Source organism: Scaptodrosophila lebanonensis, unplaced genomic scaffold (genome assembly GCF_003285725.1).
Source record: "Scaptodrosophila lebanonensis strain 11010-0011.00,11010-0021.00 unplaced genomic scaffold, SlebRS2 tig00000061-arrow-pilon, whole genome shotgun sequence".
NCBI lineage: Eukaryota > Metazoa > Arthropoda > Insecta > Diptera > Drosophilidae > Scaptodrosophila > Scaptodrosophila lebanonensis.
In genome coordinates, this window is record NW_022060554.1 from 6,755,016 (window position 1) to 6,763,427 (window position 8,412).

At 35.6% G+C, this 8,412-nt stretch overlaps 1 long non-coding RNA gene across 1 annotated transcript; it reads left to right on the forward strand.

The window, feature by feature from the left end:
- Positions 1-7,510: 7,510 nt before the first annotated feature.
- LOC115624970 lies at positions 7,511-7,803 on the forward strand. Its single transcript, XR_003995503.1, has 2 exons — positions 7,511-7,617; positions 7,684-7,803. It is a non-coding gene; the product is annotated as an uncharacterized LOC115624970 (long non-coding RNA).
- The last annotated feature ends 609 nt before the right edge of the window (positions 7,804-8,412 follow it).

Consider the following 8,412-nt stretch of genomic DNA (forward strand, 5'->3'; position numbering starts at 1 on the left):
CTTATCATTAGGTCCTCAATTCATATTTCCTTTTATATAAATGCGTTATCTTTCTAAGTATCCTGACTTTAACCTGCAGCTGCTTCTTCGTGAATGTCGTCATTAGGTAAAGTAATTGATGTTTTCGGAGCTTAGTTGTATTAGCCGTATTATTGTATTAACCGTGTGTTCAATCTGTGATTCTTTCTGTAAGACCAAATTTTTTTCGTAAAAGTTTTGTGCGAATGTATGTAACTCGCAGAAGCAGGATTGGCATACCCTCTAAAGTATATATATATGTATACATGGGCGTAGCTAGGATTTAATCTAGGGTGGGCAAAATTTTTTTGACCGATTTTTTTATTATCAAATTATTTTCAGTAGAGAAAAAAACATTAAAAATAGGGAACAACTAAATTAAAAATAATATAATAAAATAATGTGTATTTTTTCTTAAAGATAATAGGAACGATAAACTGAGATACAAATTGGAGAACTTCAAGTTCTACATTTTACTATAATATTTACTTATTATATTTAACTAAAAATTTAAAATAGTAATCGCCTTTTATCACAACCGGTCTAACACGTTTTGAATAAATGTATCCTGATTTTGGACTACCCATTTCCGGTGTACGCTTAACAGACATAGGCCTGGTGGTTAAACAAAATGTTTAAAATGTAATAAAGAAATAAAACAAAATGTATTACATACCGTTCAATCGAGACTCTCCCATAGTTGAGCGTAGCCAAGTCTTTACTCTTCTTAAAGTACTGAAAGATCTTTCAATTGTTGCTGTCGTACAAGGCAGGGACATAGCAATACTCAGAGCGGTTTTAATACTAGCGAAAAACAGTTCAGTTTCTTTCCACACTTCGCAAAGCTCTAGCTCTGACATATTAACTCCTTTTTTTTCCTTCCACAACTTGTACCATAGCTCGGCCTCTTGGTCAAACTCAACCAAATTATAAAACTGTTTAAAACAGTTTGCTTTCAATTTAAACTCTTCAATATTAAGCTTAAGCATATTTTCAGGATGGAGCAAAAGTAAAGAGAACGCAGGATTTTTTTCTTCACAAAATCTATTTTTTAAAGCTGTGTAAAGCGAGTCAACATACGGGATATAAATCGACCATTTCCAATATTCTGAGGGTGTTGACGAAGGATGATTTTGTCTTTGGTTCTGTCGTGCAACTAATCTTGGTATAGTTATATCTGCACCAATTTGGCTTGCAATTTTATCTGCAATTTGTAAAATATTTTCTATTTTTTTCTCCAAAACAAGATCTGTTATAATTTTTATATGTTCGGCACACTGCAATAAGTCCAAACTTTTGGATTGTAACACATTTGCAACCGGCGCTATCAGAGATGAATATTCAGCTATAATCACCAAGCATATTATAAAAACCGGCTTCATTGCAGCGGAATGGAGCTGGAATGCAGACTTTTGAGTTGCAGAGTTACCTTCCATAGAAAGTTTTTCCAAGCCGTCGACGATACTTATAAAGTTTTCTTTAAAAAGAGCAATACTTTTATACTTTTGTGACCATCGAGTTTCGCATAGCAACGGTATATTAGGAGCATACTTTCTTCTTATGCATGATTCTCGGAAAAAATTTATTATATCTTTAATTGTAGATACAGTGTTGCGTATCTCTGGTACTGCGCTTAAATCATTAATAACCAAATTGAGCCTATGACTGGCGCAATGAAAATACAAAGCTTTTTTATAAGTTACTTTTAAAAGCGTTTGTACACCTCCAATTTTACCAGCCATAGTGGAACATCCATAATAGCCCTGGCCAACAAAATTTGATTGATCCAGTCCTTCTTTTTTATAAATTCATCAATTACTGAAGCTATTACTTTCGCATCCCTTGCAAAGTGTACTGAGCATTTCTGTTTCCATTTTCTAAATGATATTTTAAAATATCATCCCCTGCTTTAGCAGTAAACGCCTGAAAGAGAATGTAAATTTAATTCTCTAATATATTGCAAAATTAAGTACATACTAGCTGTTATACTCTGTACATGAAATGTACAAGGGTATATTAGGTTTGCAGGAGCTGAAAAATGTAACAGGCAGAAGAAGGCGTGGCAGACCCCACAGCGTGACAAGACGAGTCGATCTAGCCCCGCCTGTCTGTATGTCCGTCTGTCCGTCCGTATGAACACCTGGAGCTCAGAGACTATAAGAGATAGAGACACCAAATTTTCCACAAAGATGCCTTATGTGTGTACGCTATACGAGTTTGTTTTATTTTTTTGATTTTCCTCCACGCTTCCCCCCCCCCCCCCCCCTATGGGGGTTTTCCCGATTTTCCATTCGTATAATCGCCTATCTCGTAGACTATAAGACCTACGGACATTGGAATTTCCCTCTCTCCCACCTCTCCCCCCCAAATGCGATTTTCTCTAACTCCCGTATTTCTTGGAATTTCGAACTCAAATTTTGCAAATACCTCCAGTTAGTTATTATGTGTCCGTATGTTAAGTTTCATTATGATAGACCGATTTTACAAGAAGTTATAGCCATAAATATATTTGCTGCTCAAGCGCTGCCCGCAGCTGTTGTTGATGTTGCTGTTTGGTTGACTGCAAACTTGTTTACACAGACACGAATAGATGCGCCTAGGCGTTCATACACTCACATAGACGCAATTGCTTTGTATATGTGCAATTATACACCCTTTACGTGAGTTCGAATACCGAGAGAGGTAAAATAGATCCAATTTTTTTTTCTAATTTTCCTAATTTTTTTTATTTTCTATAATTATTGTAAAAATATGTACAGAATATTTCAAAGTCGGGACATCCGACTTTAGCTTTTTAGCTTGTTTTTGTTTTTAATTTTTCTACGTTAAGAAGAACATGATTATGTTTTGTTTTGTACATGGATTTGTTAAGATATATTGAGGAAATAAACAGACAAAATTTGGGTTCATTTGCTTTGCTAATAACTTTTTTAAGAGAACCAACGCTCAATGGTTGCAAACATGTACTAATTTTTGCACGCCACTGTACAATCGGTTAGTGGTTATGTGTCCGAATGCTAAGAATACCTCAATTATGAAGAAAGTTATAGCCATAAATGTAATCTCTGCCCGCAGCTGTGGTTGTTGTTGCTGCTCTGACTTCATTTCGGACTGCACACATGCACGCACATAAACACGCAAAGACACGATGTGATGTAAATGTATGTTGTTGAAAGTGCACATAAGCATATACATATGTAGACATGTGTACACTTATGTATGTACAAGTGCGCGTTGAATATTTTTTATTTACATTTAAAAATGTATTAAATTGATTTAATTTTTTTTAAATCATAAAAAAAAATTTGTACACCGAATTTAAGAGTTAAGCCCGTTTGACTCTAGTATTCTTTCTCGTTCATTTAATGTAGGTGTCGTTTTTATCTAATTTTAGTACGATTTCTTAATTGTATGCCTGAAAAAGTTTTTACTCGTGAAAAAATCTAGTTCATACTTTTCATATTTTTTGCCTTCTCGCATAACACGTTAATGCTGTGTTTACAAGGGCGTAGGCAGTTTTTACCAAAAGGGGGCCAAAAAATTAAAATTTTTATTAAAAAATGCACGATGCATTTAAAAAATAACTTATGCATATGATCAATGAAAAAACTTGAACAAATCCAACTCAGATCCATTTTAAGTCGAAATAATGAACGTGTGGTCGACTTTATATGGCAAACATTTTTTTGCCTCCCCTGCTTACACCCTTTTGTGTTTATATTTACTTAAAGCTTATCCTACTTTCCTCAATTGAAAGTAATCACGTTTGTACATAAAATATAGAAAACTGGACTTTAAGATTCCATGGGACCAAGCTTTTGCCTGAATAACTGAGTTGAACTCACACATTGACTTATACGCATATATTTACACAAAATACGTTATGAAAATCCAATTTGAAATAATTTGTCAACGCCAGTGCCAACCCAGCGACTAGCCAACCCAACGGCCAAGTCTGCTAAAGCAAGGAAATGTCCTTAAAACCGAAAATGTGAAAAATGAAAATAATAATGAATGAAAATGAATTATGAACTATGTGCACACGCTGTCGGGAACTGTGGCTACTCCCTTGATCTCTTCAGCGACAACTGTGTACGTGAGCAGCAAGTAAAATATTAAAGAAAAGGAATAAAACGAAAGTTCGGAAAAAATTGTTGTGTGCCTGAGTATGTTAAGTTCGAGCACGCGCCACGCCTACAATAAACCGCAAAAGCGTGCCATTGCCAGTGCGCACAAATATATGCAACACATATTTCACAGTTCGAAACAGGCCGGGTGCGACAAAACAGACCCCAAGGACTACTACAACAACAAAAACACAGCAACAACTTTCACGCATTGTCAACGCCCACACTCAAAGCATGACTACTGAGAATGAGAGTAATGGCAGAGAAAGGGAGCTCAACCTGCTCCTAGACAGTCGCCAAAAATTTTGACTTATGAGCGCTTTGGGCGTAAGTTACACTTACTATTCGCCGCAAAGTTGTGTGTATTTGCTTTGCGGTCTGTGTGTGCAGGCTGCCATGTTTATTTATAGTCCCTTAAGTTGCCGTCCGCTACTTGGTACGACTTTGTTGACTGCTGCTTATGACGATTTTATGTGCTATTAAACATGGCTAACGCCAAGCGTTTTGTTGGCTTGGCAATGGTCGCAGTCCCGATCCCTGTCTCTGTCTGGCTCTTGGCGGCCATGCCAACAGTTCGTATATCTGCTTCTATGCGACAACTGCTTGCTAATCTGTTGATAAATAAACAAAATACGCGCCATGATAGCTCTATTCAAAAAGGGACATACTGCTACGTGCTGTTGGCACTCTTGATAAATACGTAGCATTTTACCTGTGGCACGGGCGTGAATTTTTCACAATTTTATTTCTTGCATGCCACACACGTCGAGGCACGCAAATGTCTCGTTGTGTTAGTTGCTGTTGTCATCCATCACTGTAGCTGCAATGCAATACGAACACAATAAAGGAAATAACGTCGCGCCAACTACAAACAATTGCCTATTTTGATACAGGGTCCGCCATCTTTTGATGCTGTTCCCAAAACAGTCGTCCTTGATATTTTGGGATATACGATAAGGATAACATGATATACATGTAGAAAGGGAAACGATGAACAGACCAGTATTCGGGGAAAGTAATAATATATAAAGTGGAGTGAACACAAGTCTAGTCAGCCAAACTTCAATATCACAATGTTCTACATATAATACCTTAAATACCTTGTACAGCTTTAAGATAGGAATTCATAAGATATGTTTGTTATGGAATATTTTTGTTGTGTACCTTAAATATGCTTAGTACGTTTTGGAATTAGATTATGATATCTGTAGGTGAATAGATTTAAGTTGGTGGCATTGCTGGAACAAACGAACCATGTATTTGCGCAGGACATTTGGGATATTATTTATCAAATAGTAATGCAGGATAAGCAAAGGGTATTCAAAAAAAAAAAAAAAAAAAAAAAGACATAATCGACCTTTCTCGCTCAAAACAAGTATACGCTTTTAATATGTGTGTAACCACAATATTAAATCAATGCATTTAAGAAATTTTTATTTTGTATCATGGTTTCGGTATCGTAACACATTCCTTTCCATTGAAATAAGTTGGGGGCTTGCATAGAGGTGCTCCTGGGATTACGAAAATAAAGGTGAAAAGCCAAAAGTATGCTTGCATGGCCCTCGTCGAAGTATATAAACAAACTAACCATACTTAGTTAAGTTTATTTCAAGGTGTTATGTGATACCACTTTTTGGTATTTTGTTACGGATACATCACATTTCATTTGGGCTAATTTCTTCGACCGATCAGTTTGACGTAATATTAGATGATATTCGAAAATTTTAATTTAATTCCTTTTAGCAGCCACATTACATCTGTTCATTAAAAAAAACTATGTTTTAAAATTTATATATATATTCGATCTCGCCCTGTCTGTCTGTCCGTTTGTCCGTCCGCCCGTATGAGCACCTGGATCTCAGACACTATACGAGCTACAGACACATAATTTTGCACAAAGATGCCTTATATATGTATGCTATATGAGTTTGTTTTATTTTTTATTCCCTAAAAAACAAATTGTGAAGACTTATATAAGATTGCGATATGAAACTAATGGTTTTAAGTTGTTTTATTTGTACTGTTCTCAGCGGGGGTTTCGAAGAAAGGCATGGTGAGTAGTTGATGATGAGCACTTTAGTATTGATTGCATAGACTCTTACGTTGAATAAATTTGTTCCCTGCCGTTAGGAAGAGGTCTTAGTGAGCAATTCTGCTTAAATCTCTCAGTTAAATAGTCCGACGATAATGAGAAGAATCAATGCTTACCGTTCATTTAAGGAGGCTGTGATGCTGTGAAATGTTAATCGCTTTCAATCCTTACAAAAATGTGAATTTGTGTGCCGAAGGTACTAGATGTATCTAAGTATTTTGTGTCTCTTTTAAAACCTGATTTGAAATTGTGCATTTGAACGTATTTCCGATTGTGTTCAACTGAAAATATAAATCTTATAAAATGCATTTAAATATAAAGCTAGTGCTAATGTCTCCTCTTGAGGCGGGTGATAGGCCGATCGACTGTATGATGCCATTGTCCCAACGGGTGTGCCTGTTGATTTAAGCACTCCCAACAGTGGAATACCCTAAACCCAGGTAAACTTCCGACACTGAGATATATGCACCTCTAGCAGAAGCAAAAGGAAGAAGAAGAGAGAACTTGATGCTGCAGCTTGTGGGCGTAGTATTAAATTATTTAGATGAACAAAAGGAGGAACAAAAGTGCAAAGTTTGGTTTATGTAGCTTTCGAAATGTAGATGGTATTGACGGTAATCTGTAGCGGGAGAAGAGGGGGGGGGGAGGGGGGGGTAATTCAAAAAAATAAATGAAACTCGTCCTTTCTCTGACCTAGGAGAATCTGGAAACCAACTTTGGTTATTCTAGCTTTTATAGTTTCTGAGATCCTTGCGTTCATCCAAACAGTCGGACGGACAGACGGACGGACATGTCTAGATCGATTTCTCTCGTCATGCTGATTCAGAATATATATACTTCTCCGATCCGGAGATGCTTCCTTCTGCATGTTACATACTTTGCACAAACCTAATATACCCTTTTTATTCTACGGGTACAGGGTATAAAAATACACACTAGTCCTGAAATATCTAACTGTTTTTAAGGCAAATAGTTGTCATTAGGCTAAATAGATTTTGTTCATGTAACTTTATGAACTCAGTACATAAGAAGGGTATCTGTTCGCCCATATTATAAATTTATAATAAAGGTGAAGAAAAAGAAAACTTGTAACAACTATTGGAGGTGGGGGAAAAATAATGTGTATTATATGCAGAACCAACAAGTTGCTAATTCTTAATAATATGGTAGTATGCAGCGTTTTAAAGTTATAGTTTCATTCGTTACTAGTAATATAACGACTTCTAACAGCAATGCATACCCCAATCGTGCTGACAAATTTGTTGCTAGTCACTACCATGAAGGTACCGGATTTTATTTGCCTACCACCCTATGTGATATCTGGCTCAAATTGTATTATTAAGTGATAGCAAAAATACTATTTCTTTATCTAATATCTAAGTAAGTAATCATTTTTTTTATACGTAAAGTGTGTTATAATTATTTACATATATACGTTTTGCGTAGGTAATTTGCAAAATAAGCTGAAAGAAGGATACCTTTGTGCTACCTTTTGTTCTTTAATAAGTTGCCACATTACACATTAAAATATTTTGAAAAGTAAAGATTTCTCTTCATTTTATTGCAGCCTGTTGCAGTATATGCATACCCATACTTGATACATTTTGGGTAAACTATGTAGTTTGAACGGCCAGAAGGATAAGTGGTAAATCAAATGTCGTACGTACCATACATATGTATAGACATATATTCATATACGTGTGTAGTACATATACAAATCTTAATCGCGATGTCTGTCTCAATCAGCTTTTCGCGTTATTAGCAGCTTCCGGGCAGATCAAGATAGGCCATTAGCTCATTAAAATTTTTCTCTCGGAAAATGTTTTAAAATGTTTTATTAAAGAATATTAAAAACGTGATTTTTAGTGGAAAAATGTGTTGCGAGTGCTGAGCGGGAGCTTTATCGCTCAAAGAACGCCAATCTCTATTGAGCAATATTCTGGCTATCATAAAAGCCTCAGGCGCTTAATTTTAAAAGTATGTCATGGAGCTTATAAAAAAAATCTTTTTTGAATTTTAATTGTTCTTTTTGGCGAACTTTAGTATAATATCACAACAGTATGCATTTGAAACTTCTGAGGCGTCAGTACATATCTTCTAATATGTTTTATTTTTAGCTTTACGATCTTTAGTGTTAAAGCAGAAAGAAATTCATGAATTATTAATTAGTGGAGA